Source organism: Gorilla gorilla, chromosome 11 (assembly GCF_029281585.2).
Source record: "Gorilla gorilla gorilla isolate KB3781 chromosome 11, NHGRI_mGorGor1-v2.1_pri, whole genome shotgun sequence".
Lineage (NCBI taxonomy): Eukaryota > Metazoa > Chordata > Mammalia > Primates > Hominidae > Gorilla > Gorilla gorilla.
In genome coordinates, this window is record NC_073235.2 from 15,037,473 (window position 1) to 15,051,578 (window position 14,106).

General features: G+C 46.5%; 1 long non-coding RNA gene across 1 annotated transcript; it reads right to left on the reverse strand.

The window, feature by feature from the left end:
• Window positions 1-2,071: 2,071 nt before the first annotated feature.
• Window positions 2,072-12,732, reverse strand: LOC129531995 (uncharacterized). Its single transcript, XR_008677546.2, has 4 exons — window positions 12,585-12,732; window positions 8,593-8,860; window positions 4,380-4,443; window positions 2,072-3,125 (listed from the first exon to the last, which is right to left on the reverse strand). It is a non-coding gene; the product is annotated as an uncharacterized lncRNA (long non-coding RNA).
• Window positions 12,733-14,106: the final 1,374 nt, after the last annotated feature.

The window sequence follows — 14,106 nt, forward strand, 5'->3', positions numbered from 1 at the left end:
GCCACCTAGAGGACTGTGTGTGAATAAAAGTGGCTTGGCCAGGAGCAGTGGCTCATGCCTGTAATCCCAGCACTTTGGGAGGCCGAGGTGGGCAGATCACCTGAGGTCAGGAGTTCGAGACCAGCCTGGCCAACATGGCGAAACCTCGTCTCTCCTAAAAATACAAAAATTAGTTAGGCGCGGTGGCGGGCACCTGTAATCCCAGCTACTGGGGAGGCTGAGGCAGGAGAATCACTCGAGCCCAGGAAGCGGAGGTTGCAGTGAGCAGAGATTGCAACATCACACTCCAGCCTGGGTGACAGAGTGAGAGTCTGTCTCCAAAAAAAAAAAAAAAAAAAAAGTGGCTTTACACAGTTATTTGAATAACGATGACTTAAAATTTTTTACACTAAAAAAGAATTTATACCTAACTGGCATTTTCTGATTAGATATGAGTATAAAACTGAACAATTTAAAAAATAGAATTCACAGGCACAGATTTCACAGATTATTTCTGTTCACTTGGGAAAGATGGGGGAGAGGCACTATATTCCATGTCTTCTAAAGATATTTCTATAAGAGAAATCTAATTGTATAAAGTGGAGAAAAATGGTATTCCAAAAAAAAAATCATTCCTCTTGGACCATGACAACTTTGAACAAAACTATTCTCACAAAATTTCATTTTAATCATCTTCTTTACAAAGCACAATACTTAAGACTTTTCTAAATACAACTTTATAAAATGAAGCAAAAAAATAATCTCCATAGATGCCTGGTCGAGTCCATGCTGAATGCAAAATAATTTTTTTTTTTCAAAAGTGATACTTCCAAGCTTTTCAACATTCTCGATGGGTCCATTTTGTAAAGAGTAAAGATGGTGGCAGTTTGGGTAGCGGCTCCTCCAGTTCCTTGACGCAGAATCCTCTTGCTGGGTAGCCCGAGGGGCAGCAATGAAGCTAGACATACCAACTTCTCCTTCCAGAATCACTTCTCCCTCTCCTTATACAAAGGAAGCCAATGGCCTCTATGAGGGGGAAGACATCAGCTCTCTACATTCCATGTTGCCAGTGCTCCATGAGGGTGTTCCAACCGCTCAATTTCATCAACAATCCTACTCTGTATACACATTATATAAAACTATATAATTAGGGATTTTCATAAGTAGATGAGAAATTTGAACATCAAAGAATCCAATCTGCATTCTTAGATCATTAGGTCGTGGGGAATCTCTGGAATCTTCAAGTTTAACGCAGAAATGCTTATAACTGTCAAGGGGTACATGGATATTTTACGCTGCTCTTGGGAACCTGTCACTCCTGACCCCAAGCACACTGAACCCGAGGCTGCTGAAAAGGCAATATATCCAGGGATGGGAATGGAGGGTATGAGGTTTCCTTCCTTATACACTCCCTTCCCTTAATTATGCCCCCACCCAGGAAGACCAAGGTGTTTGGGCTCCTTAAATACTCGGAGGGAAATAACAGCCTCAAGTAGCAAGGATGAGCACATAGGTTAAGAGGAAGGCAGGAGGAGGGAGGGAGGAAGAGAAAGGAAGAGACATTTATTTGTAATACTATCAATGATCAATAATGTGATTTTTTGTTTTTGCATCACTTCTTCAGTATTATCAACTCTCATTCTTTGTGGCTGTGCCAATCTATTAATGTTTAGTAGTTTCACTATTAAACTCAGGAAATAGACAAAGCAGCTTTTGAGAAACACATCCAACATCTTCAGGGGCCATTAAGGGACCACCCCCTCCACCCCTACCCCTGAACAGTCTCGCAATACAGTAGGCCCCTCATTTTCAGCTAAGGATGAGAAAACAGTTACATAGTCTAAGGCTGAACTGTTCATATACTACAAAGATAAAGCGGACAGGCAAACATCAGTTTCCTTGGGAAAGAAAAAGCAACTCCATAAATGCAAGAAAGTTCCAACGGCTACACTTCAACATGACCCTCCTCCCATTCTCTTGGACCTGAGGAAGGGGTTACAAGTGAGCAAGGCAAATGACATTATGTGAATACAGTTTAAACAATAACACACACGGGTAACCCAGTGCAGGAAATAATACAACTTTCCCTCCCTTGTTTTCATTTGCATTTTACTTTTATTTATTTTTGCTTTAATAATGCATATTCTGTTCACGCAAAAGGGGCAAAGGACAGAAAGCAGGGGTTTAACTTGGCTGATGAAAAATCAAGCAGGATGACATTTCTAGTTTCATGAACAACCTAAAACTAGGAGAAATAGAAAAGTCACAGCTGGTACCACACAGCACGCCCAACTTCACAGCTGTCTCCTCTTAGGACCTTTGGCTAGGGTGAGAGAAGCTTTGAAGACAGTGGCCTCTAGTGGACTTGGATAAGTGGCAGATTTTTTTTTTAATTTTTAATTTTTTTGAATCATGGTAGCTGCATCACAAAAAGCTCCAATCAAGAGGGTGGTAAAAAGAAGGCACAGATCATTGCAAATACTAGACTTTCTCTTTCTCTTTTTGTAAATATACCATCATATATAAGCTAAAATTTCTCTTAGGGTGGTGGGGTTTGCTGGCAGGGAAAGGGACAGGTTGAACCTACAATTGCATATGTAATAGAATCCTAATGGGGGGACAAAGAGCGAGGCAGCTCTTAGCCTGAAGCAAAAGAAAAGGACACTCGCTTCTGACTACGTGTAGTACAAACACTACGGAAGTCTGTGACAAAACACGATTAAAAAATCATAAAATTATAAAGCTTGTAAACGAATAATCTGAAATTACATTTTATTAATGGAAAATATCATCAAAATAGTACCACTATGGACTAAACTGCCTGAGTTTTCATTTCGCATTGAGATCTCAGAGTAGAAAAGCCTTTAGCACAATTTTGCTCTGTGTAAGTCACAACGAGTGCCAGCCCCAGGACTAAACCCTGGGGAAGATTCTCCTCTTGGATGGAATTTGTGTTGTGCTATCAAGACTTTTGTGCTAATCTTTCAAACAGGGACATTTTGAGGCAAACCTTTAATCTTTTGGCACAAGATTATTTTGGCTGGGGCAGAAAATTTGAGTCTCGGACTCAGGATGAATAATGTGACATTTCATTGATCAAGTATTCATTTTGATTGTAGAGCTTTCTTTATGTCGTTCACTTCCATCTAGAAAGAGAAAAATAAGAATGGAACAAAGTCATAATGAATTGGCTGGTTTTATAGAAGCTGAAAGATTATCAACCTGGTCGACTGAAAGAAAACAATCAATCTGACAATTTTAAAGGTGACATGACATCTGAATAGACAATCAACAGCAATGCCAGAAGTGACATCAACACAGAACAGGCACACAGACACGAGGCACTAGGAAATGGTGCACATTTTGATTCTCAGGCTGCCAGGCTGCAAAGTTTGTCAAAAGCAGCAATAATTCCAGTTTCTTAGCCAGAGGGTAGAGCAGGCGGTCCTAACAGGCTGGGCCATCTGGCAGTGTTGGAAGGCAGCTGTGGTTGGCTCAAGGGGGTGTCTGTCAGCACCCCCAAAATGATGGCAAGCAGCTACCTATCCTTTGTTAAGCAGCATGGGTCCCCATCACCACAAGGGCGCCAACTGGATGAAAGCTAAAAGTCTACCTTCGGTCAATCAGAACTCCCACGCATTCTCTGCCATTTGGTAACAGCAGTGTTGAATCAGAGGCTACAGGGGACAGAGCTCTAACACCCTGGCAGGACAGAAATGGCCATCACTGAGAAATCAAGAGCAAATGCCCCCGAACGTGGACAGCTGTGGCCCCTGGAGCCATAGTGACCACATATAATGAGGCCTCTTGGAAATGGAGGTGGGAGAGGGGCTTTTCACAGAGATGTTTAAGATAAATTCCAGGCTGGGTGCGGTGGCTCACACCTGTAATCCCAGCACTTTGGGAGGCTGAGGCAGGCGGATCACCTGAGGTCAGGAGATCGAGACCATCCTGGCTAACACAGTGAAACCCCGTCTCTACTAAAAATACAAAAAATTAGCCAGGTGTGGTGGCACATGCCTGTAGTCCCAGCTAATCGGGAGTCTGAGGCAGGAGAATTGCTTGAACCCGGGAGGCGGAGGTTGCAGGGAGCCAAGATGGCGCCAGTGCACTCCAGCCTGGGTCACAGAGCGAGACTCCGTCTCAAAAAGAAAAAAAAAAAAAGATAAATTCCAAATGAGAAACCCAATTTGGGGCACATTTCCTAATGTTTCCCTTCCCCAAGACTTCCTGGGGAAACGATATGTAGTAAGCCCATACGATTCTAAGAAGATGGTCACAGGAAATGTATCCAGATCTGCAGAGAGGTGACAATCATTTATTTTTGAAATAAAAGCCCTGACAATGTCCTGCCCCACTGAGCCTAGGACTCACGGGCAGCAGAACCCAAAGGGACGCACCTGCAACCGAAGCCGGATTTTCTTCTCTTCATCCAACTCAGACAATAACTGTTTAATCTCTCGTCTGAAAAGCAAATGGCAATGAAATTAACCAAAATCCCAGACTTCCTTCATCAGAGATCAGAAATCTCTTATTATCACTACAAAATCCATCTGATCCTTTTTTACAAAGAAACTGTGGACAAAACATCATTATTTTCTTTGCATTGTTACTGCTTAAAATTTGTTTCAGACAGTAAGGCTCACCATTATTCTGGGGCCCCTAAAATATGTAGCCAGCAACTGGTGGGTGCGGAAGTGATCTTTGAAATCCCTTAGTCCAAACTTCTCTCAAAAGGATAAGATGGGGAAACTGAGGCCCAGCGTGGTGGCCTGACTTGCCCAATTACTAGACTTCACGTAACCTGTCAGAATATGACAGGTTCATATTCTGTCATCTTCCCCATAACCATTCCTTTATTACAAAATCACTGGGCTTTAAATGTACTTATTATAATTTTTTTTTTTTTTTTGAGACAAGGGTTTGCTCTATTGTTCAGGCTGAAGTGCAGTGGCACAATCACAGGTCACTGCAGCCTCAACCTCCCAAACTCAAGCGATCCTCCTGCCTCAGCCTCCTGAGTAGCTAGGACTACAAGCGCACACCACTATGCCAGGCCAATTTTTAAAATTATTTCTGTAGAGATGGGGGTCTATGTTGCCCAGGCTGGTCTTGAACTCCTGGGCTCTAGCAATCCTCCTGCCTTGGCCTCTCAAAGTGCTAGGATTACAGACATGAACCACTAAGCCTGGCTCTTCTTGTAATTTTTATTGCAGATGTTTTTACCACTCCATATATATTTCCTTTATTTTATTTATTTATTTATTTATTTTTATTATTATTATTTTTTGAGATGGAGTCTCACTCTGTTGCCCAGGCTGGAGTTCAGTGGGGTGATCTCGGCTCACGGCAACCTCCGCCTCCTGGGTTCAAGCGATTCTCCTGCCTCAGCCTCGCGAGGAGCTGGGATTACAGGCACACACCACCATGCCTGGCTCATTTTTGTATTTTTAGTAGAGACGGGGTTTCACCATGTTGGCCAGGCTGGTCCCGAACCCCTCACCTCAGGTGATCAGCCCACCTCAGCCTCCCAAAGTGCTAGGATTACAGGCGTAAGCCACCGCACCTGGCCTATTTCCTTTATTTTCAATAGGGTTTTTAATTGCTGAAAGGTTACTGGTATGTTTTCATGGATTCTCACAAAATCCTACACAGTAAGTCCCAAAAACTTGGGGGTAAAATAATTGGAGTAACGGTATGGCAATCATGTCTTAGAGAAACTGGCATGACTTAGGATCCACGGCCTAATGCCCTTTCCAACATGAAAAATAATGAAGTGCACAGCACTAACCATCCCACAAAGTTAGGGCTCTATACTTAGGACACTGCAACCATCCAAACACTGGGCAGAGAGCTGTCCTCCATTTTCAGGTATCCAACCCTCCATTTTACATGCATATTTTTACAGACTGGATTGGAAAATCAAGAAACAAAGATGCCTGAGACACCACAGTAAAATAAGGTGGAAGTTATATTGCATTTTCTCACTTCGGATGAGCACGATGATGGTCCCTATTCTCTGGGGCAGTGTCCCAGCTCTGCTGTCAACATACTGGGTTTATATCACAACGAATATGAACCAGTTGTGATTCATTACTGTATTTATTTAAGCACACATCATGCACCCATATCTCAGTGGGTACTACTTAGGGATTAGGAAGGAAGAAGGTGAGACTCCAAGCAAATGCTCCAACCCCAGGAGACTGGCAGGCAAAGCCTCAAGCAGTCCAGCTGTGGGGAGTTAATTGGGGAAAGCAGTCCAAAGAAAGTCACTAAGTCTTGAACTAGTGAAATGAAAATGAGCGTAAGTCTATGAGGAGGAAGAAACACAGGGGAATTGAAAGAGAAAAGCCAGAGAAAAGCAGGGAGGTGAGAACCAGCTTATTTGGGGATAAGGAGAGCTGGTGTGGACTTGAGTTGAAGGCTAACAGGAAACTGACATGAAGAACTAATACAAGAGACTAGTAGGGACCCACTGACCCTGGGCACGAAGGCCAGACTGACGTAGGCAGCAAAAGGCAGGCTTTGGAAGAGAGGCCACTGTGGGGTGTTGACTCAAGAGATGTTGGCCGGGGAAAGACAATTCCCACCAACTATTTGCAGGCTTCACAGTGGGGGAGAAACATGGTGTGGCAGCCCGGAAGCACAGGGCATTTCAGATGTTGCAGGCACCTCTCAGAGGGTCCAAACGGCTAAAGCCCTGAATTCAAGCCAGTCTGATGCCATGATGGTCCTGTTCAGAAGGCAAGAACCAATGCTCTGGGGTATCCTGGGGCCTCTGGGATGTCCTGTCTAGGAAAGAGACACAGGTCACCTGGACGTGGATGGGGCCTTTGGGTACCCAAATGAGTAACCTCCAGAGCCAGATAGGAGCTGGGGACTTTAAGGGGTTAGAGGTAGCCTGGCTGGCCCCAGGATTCCTTCTCAAGTACCATCTGTCAGTCCTGTATATTAATCTGATGGATCTCTTCCAGGCTGGGGTAAGTCCAAGAGGCTTCAATTCCCTCCCAGCCTGAGTGGAACAGAACCCGCTTAGAGCCACATTACTCAAAGCGAATTCCATGGAACCCTCATCCTAGGATGCTCTGGAAAAAAAAGGTTCTGTGATTAAGCAGGTGTGGGACACCTTGCATATGCTATCCTCTCCATCCTCCCAATGCAAAGCGAAGGTTCTGAAGAGCCCTTCAGAAAAGAACTTAAGTTTGCTTAACCCAGTTATCCCCCCAAAGTGACCACAAAACACATTAGGGCCCTCAAGCCACGTAGAGGGAGGCAGGTGACAGGGCTTCTGCTGACCCCAGACTGGCAGAGGGCTTCATCGCTGTAAGTCTCTGGCTGCATCTCCTCTCATCACCCCAGGCACCTCCAATCCAAGGAGGCCAGTCACCTGGGGATGTGTTGACCTCACCAGGCTGCCCCGTGTGGCCAGGAATCAACATGATGTTTTCGCTGCTGGAGTAGTGTGCTCTTGGCAATCCTAAATCATCGTTCAAAATCCTACCCGGGAAATAACTCTTTGAGATGCCTCCCTTGATTCTCTCAAGAAACAGCTAACTGATCCCTAAACTCCTCGAGCCTCAGTTTACTCAGAGCAGTGCCTCCCTACTTTTTTTTTTTTTTTTAGATGGAGTCTCGCTCTGTCACCCATGCTGGAGTGCAGTGGCGCAATCTTGGCTCACTGCAACCTCCTCCTCCTGGGTTCAAGCAATTCTCCTGCCTCAGCCTCCCAAGTGGCTGGGATTACAGGTGCACGCCACCACGCCCAACTAATTTTTTTGTATTTTTAGTAGAGACAGGGTTTCGCCATGTTGGCCAGACTAGTCTCAAACTCCTGACCTCAGGTGATTCACCTGCCTTGGCCTCCCAAAGTGCTGAGATTACAGGCATGAGCCACCATGCCCATTCTCTACTTCTAATCCTCCTATGGGCTTTGTCATTGCAAACCACATCCTGGATGATAATGATGTATGATACTTATTTTTGTGTCCAGGTCTTTCTCCTCAACAAAGTGCTCCTTGAGGATTAGAGATGTGGCGAGAGTGTGTGTGCAGCCATGCAGGAGGAAAGACCCCCACTGCCCCGCCCCGCCCACTGCAGTCTCATGGTGAGAACATCTTACTGAGTGTAAAATCTTGGGCTTCAAGATTCCCTACATCTTCTTCATACATTACTTGTACCTCAATGCAGGCCAACTGCTTCATCTGGCAGCTAAGTGAAGAAATTGCCATTTTTCTGTTGCAAGAGGAAAAGCTAGCTGTTGAGCTTATTTAAGAAGTGGTTCATGTACATACTGTATTTTATGGGGGATTTAAATGCTTTTCTTCTTAGCAGCCTGCTGAGAGCATCAGTCCCTGCAATGGACTCATCCCTCTATGCCCCATGGCCAGCCCGTGCCCTTCCTGCACACAGTAAGTCCAGCAAAAACATGCAGCAAAATTTAGGTATAAATTAAGACTCTCGGGGTCTACACGCACTCCCACCATTGCTGCCACCATCACCGGGGAGACCAGGCCCGCCCTCCAAGGCAGGCTGGGATCCATGCTTTCAGAACTAGGTGCTGGCCTGGCAGAGAGCAACCTGGGTGACAGCCCCCAAGAGTCCCCAGGCACTCACTTCTGCTGGTCCTTCATGGTCTCGATGATGCTCCTCAGCTCGCGGACCTGTGTCCTTAGCTCCTCCACGGCCGCCTGGCTGCTGGCCGCAGGCTCCATCTTTGGTTTTCCTTCCGTGCCGAACAGAGACGGGGAGTTGGCTCTGTGTCCAGCTGTTCCCAAAGAGGATGACGGGGGGAGGGTGCCGCTGAGGACAGAGGGGCTGGCCCACCGCCACCTGCTGCCATGGTCCCTGGCTTGGGCGGCAGGGATGCTTTGTTGTCAGACACCTGTGACGAGGGAAGGCAGGGAGGGTTCAGGGCCGGGGATTTGTGTGCTGCATCTTTGTCCTGGTTAGTCAAACTCTCCGTTAACACCACTGTCCCCACCTCTCTCCACACACTCCATTCACTTGTTCCTTCATCCACAAGCCACCAAGGGCCTGCTTGGTACAGGCATTTCCCCCTTACTCACATGCTGCCTTCTATGTATTTTAAATGTGACCTTCTTTCTGGACAGAGAGTTTCCGACTGGTTCAATATACACATTGAGATGCCCAACTACTTGCCAGGCACCACAAACTCTGAAGTGAACAAGACATGCCTTAATAGGCATTCTCCTGGTCTCCAGGGAGCTCAGAACCCAGTGGGGCGCAGACAGACAGACAGACCAATGCACTGAGATGGGGGGACGACTGCACAGAGGGAGGTGAGCATACAGAGCCCCAGAAACACAGAAAAGGGGCCAGCCATCCAGACGGGCAGGCATCGCAAGCAGGTGCTGACAGTCCCGTCTTGGAGGAGGACCAAGAAGTAGCCAGAGGAAAGGAGGGGCGCTTAGAGAAAGAAGCTGCAGTGGGAGGAAACACGCCAGGCAAAGGTCTAGAGACCGCAGAGCAAAATGCATTGGTGGGAAGTACTGCTAGACCGTCAAAGGGGGCAAGAGAGGGCCTTGGGGGCAGAGCTAAGGCTGGGAAGTACAAGCGGCTAGGGGAAAGGGTGAGAGGAGGGCACACGGTGCTGAGGACCATGCTGGCTGCAGAAAGGCTGAAGGGTTGGCAGATCTGGAGCTGGAGAGAACTGCTGGGAGAGTCTTACACAACGTAAGCTAGAAGCGGTCAGGGTTGGACCCAGGCAGTGGCTAGGAGGATAGACACAAGACAACTTTGAGTGATGTGGCGAAGGCAAGCACAGCCGACATAGAGCACCAGGCATTGTTCCCAGTGCTGGGGGCAGGAGTGGGCCAGGAGGATGGAGACCCTGCCCTCATGGAACAGACGCCTTGTGAGCAGGGAGATGTGGTCCTGGACAGGATGCAGAGGGTGGAGGAGGAAGGACAGATCAGGGACCACGGGTGTGGTGCACACACCAGGCATCGAGATTGTACCTTTCATGGGAGAAACAGCAGATTGAAGAATCAGATAATGATTTCCGTTTTTGACACATTGGATTTTAGGAGCCCTTAGTGACTGGGAAAGAGGGGAGGAAGAGGGGATGAAGCAGAAGACAGGCCTGGAGGAGAGTCCAGAAGGAACAAAGTGGTTGCATGTGTGGGTGAAGGGTGCTGAGAGGAAAACTGGGTGGAGTCCACTTGATGGAGCCAGGGAGACAGAAAGCTGCTCCTGGCAGATGAGCACCTGGATGGGAGGTGAAGGTGTGGCCTGCAAGTTTAGGACTTTCTTTCCAGAAACTTGGTTAAGGCAGGAAGACGGGAGAGAGGGAGCATGCTCATGCGGAAGCTTCAGGGGGAGGTGGGATCAGGGAAGGGCTCTGTTCACTTTCCAGAACTGGGAAGACCCTAAGCCGCACGATACGCTGAGAGAAAGAGCCAGCGAAGGGCCAGGCTGAAGATGGAGGAGACTGGCGGGGGAGGCCTGATGGAGAAGTGTCCTGAGGAGGCCAGGAGGGCCGAGGAAGAAGGACAGTCATAGGCGAGAGAGAAGAGGGATGCCCAGTAGGCCCCTGGGGGAGAAGGCACCAACAAGGGAGCTGGGAGGCAGGTGGCGAGGAGGGAAAAGAGTGGGACAGGATGTTGGGAGGCGGGGGCGATGAGCAGCAGGGCAGAAGTAGAGGCTGGTGGTGAAGCTTGGCAACGCGGCCGTGAGACTCCCTCCAGAAGCAGGTACCCAGCAGGCTACCCCAGCGCAGGAGCCAAAAGGGGCTTGGCTGGCATGGCGAGGAGGCAGAGTCTGGATTCAGGCTGTGCTAGAGGGAGAGACTGGGCAGAGAAAGCCAAAAGCAGATGGGCCATCATTCCCAGCCTCTCTGCTCGCCTTTTTTCTGCCAAGTTACCATTGAGGAAAAGTGCTCTCTGCTGCCAGGAATAGCGCTCCGCCAGCCTGTGCTTTATCATTAGTAGGAGTCAGAGTAAGAGGGAAGAGGAACTGACATTTCTGGAGCAATGATCACATGCCGGACACCGGCTAGACAATTTGAGCAACGATCGGTTGGCACAAGCATTTTACCAAGCAGAAAACTGAGGCTTAGAGAAGTGGCTGAGTAGTTCCCCAAGACTCATAGGTAATAACTGGCAGAACAGGGGATCAATTCCCTATCAACTGGATCCCTCAAGTCCAGCACTGCGACTGTGGCTGCCTGAGTCTGAAGATTCGCACTCTCCTGTCCTCTCCTTTGCTTGTCACCTATTCCTGGGCTTATGCCTTTTCCTGTTGCCCATCCTGCATCCTTGCGGACCTCCCATACTCCTGTGACCCACCAATGCCTTTGCACTGACTGACTTCCAGACACTTCTTGAATCAATGCTTCTCTTGGCATTTCCTATATGACACGCTCTCCCGGCCCATTTTGGCTACTGAGCAATTTTAAAGCCCTCACAGAGTATAGGCCACCGCCCTCCCTGATCAAATTATTTCAAGTGGAATTTCTAGAAGCACTGAAGAGCACAACATGACAACTCCGGGGAAGTGAAATAGGCTAATGGGATACTGTGTAAATCAGAACCACGAAAACCCACTGTCCACCAGTAGATGTCACTGTAGAGACACCCCAGGGATGTCAAATGACACTATACCTACGGTCACCAGAAAATACGGGTCTAAATGCAATTTCTGCAGATGGAATCCTTTTATAAAGAAAGAATGCTTCGGTTTTTGAATAATTACAACTGATCTGTTGTATAGGATCACGTTTTGCTTACTGTATCAGATTTTTCAGAAAATCTACACATGTAAATTCTTAAATCTATGGAGAAGGAAAATTCCACGGTAACCTTTGATTTCTTTGTGCTATTCCTGCTTCAAGTGACTATAGATTTCTGCTTTTACACAGAAAGAAGTTGCTAATATTCAGAGAAAATAATTCCAATTGACTTGGTTTTCTTAGTGGGAGAAAATGGAATTTTAAAATCTTGGTTCGTATTCATAGGAAGAGAATTTGCACAAGATGCTCCTCAAAAGTTACATGCAGTAGCTAAAAGTTAAATGTCTTCCTTGTTTCTCATAAACTAATAAAGTATCTATACTATTCTCTGGGCATGGAATAAAATTAAAGTGTTTTTAGACTATAAATTTATCACAGAATGTGACTCCAAATCAATTTTCTTTAAGAGACCACATTAGTTATTTGTATTTATGATCTTCCAACTATAATTTGTGACCAGCTTTGAACATAAAAGACAAGATCTGTGGGCAGAGGGCACAGCATTTAATATATTTAATGTCTTCTCTCTAGACGCCTCAAGGCTTTTTAAATTGTTCTGGTTGTGGTGATGGTGGTAGTGTGTGAAGGTATTTGTGAATGTGTGTGTGATGGTATGAAGAGGAGATCAAACCACAAGAGAACAACATGGGAAATAAACAACTGAACTTGTATCTCAGGGATTCTGCCTAGTTTCGGAGACTGCAACATGCCTTGGGGATTTTGATGAGTAACAGAATCGCTGTCACTGAAGAATGACAAACACCTGCACTGTTTGTGTATCTTTGTTTGGTTTATAACCCATCATTAGCACATGCATGAAATGACAGGGACACCCTCGCCATGGCTGGTGACTCACTTGGGATATGGTAACAGTCTTGGAAGTTTTCTTTGACGCATCCACTCCTCTGTGCGCAAGTGAAATGTGTTCCTCCTTATCCTCTTCGGGACTTGGGGAGTCGAAGATATCAGGGCTTGAAAGGGATGACTGATAAAGCCAAAAGAAAATGCTTTTGTCAGAATTACACCTTAGCTGACACCACTTTCATTAATATAATGCTGTATGCTTTCCAAAGCACTCGACACTGCTATTTTGTCTTCTCACGATAACCCTGTGAGGCAAAAAAGTGTGCTGTTATCCACGCGCTCAAGTCACATAGCTGATTAGTGGCAGAACTGCGACTAAGAAGCAAGGTTTCCTAAACCAGGGATCTTGCCACTGATGTCCATCAATCACTTCATCCTTGCAAGCATCCATCGTCCATCCTTTCCTGCTCCTTCCTCTAAACATTTGCTACCATGTGCCAAGCAGTGAGCTTGTACTGCAGACTTAGTGACATGCCACACAGGATGCCTGCCCTCACAGGGCTGACAGTCTACCAGGGAAGAACACACAGGTCAACAAGAGGCTGCTCTAATCTGCCTCTCCTCCATTCCCTCCTCTTCCTTTTCCTTGACCTTTTCCATGATCACTAAATCTGCTGCATACGGAAGTGCCCTAAAGGATGTGTCTGAGAGAAAACCATTCCCAGGGATAAGGGCTCACCAGGCTTGTGGTCCAGTGACCAGCGTTTCCTCTGCTTGAGAGCACAGCCCTGCTCGCTAGTGCAACAAGCTCATATCTCCTTTCGTACCTGCTGCTAAATCTCTGCCCTCATTATTGCTGACAGTCAACATTCATTTTGGAGTCTGTATTGCTATAGTATATTTACAGAATGGCAGCATCTTTTGGTAAAATATAGGACGACACCCCTGTTCTTTCTGCCTCACTGTGAAGATCACTATAAAGATAAAAAAGCCAGATGAGGCCAGATGCAGTGGCTCATGACCGTAATTCCAACACGGGGATTATGAGGCGGGAGGATCTCTTGAGCCCAGGAATTTGGGACCAGCCTGGGCAACATGGCAAAACTCCATCTCTACGAAAAATACAAAAACTAGCCAGGCATGGTGGTGTGCACCTGGAGTCCCACCTACTCGGGAGGCTGAGGTGGAAGGATCACTTGAGCCCCGGAGGTCGAGGGTGCAGTGAGCCATTGACATTGCACCACTGCACTCCAGCCTGGACAAAAGAGTGGGGACCCTGTCTGGAAAAAAAAAAAAATTCTGGACCAATTCACTGGAATTCACTTGGTCACAGATGATCACTGGGCTAGAATTTCCCTATTTTGGAACAAAGCAAATTAAAATAAGAGTTCCTATAGCAAGGAATCCTTTATAGTGAAGAATCTTCCACAGATCTCTTTGAGCAAGCTCATCTTCAGCTTCATCTCTATGCTTTCTACCCTGGTGGTAGAAAAACAGTCCCATTTAAAGTCACCACTTGGCGTCATTATAGAAAAATTACACCCAAAAATATCGTATGTTTTCTTCTGTTTACT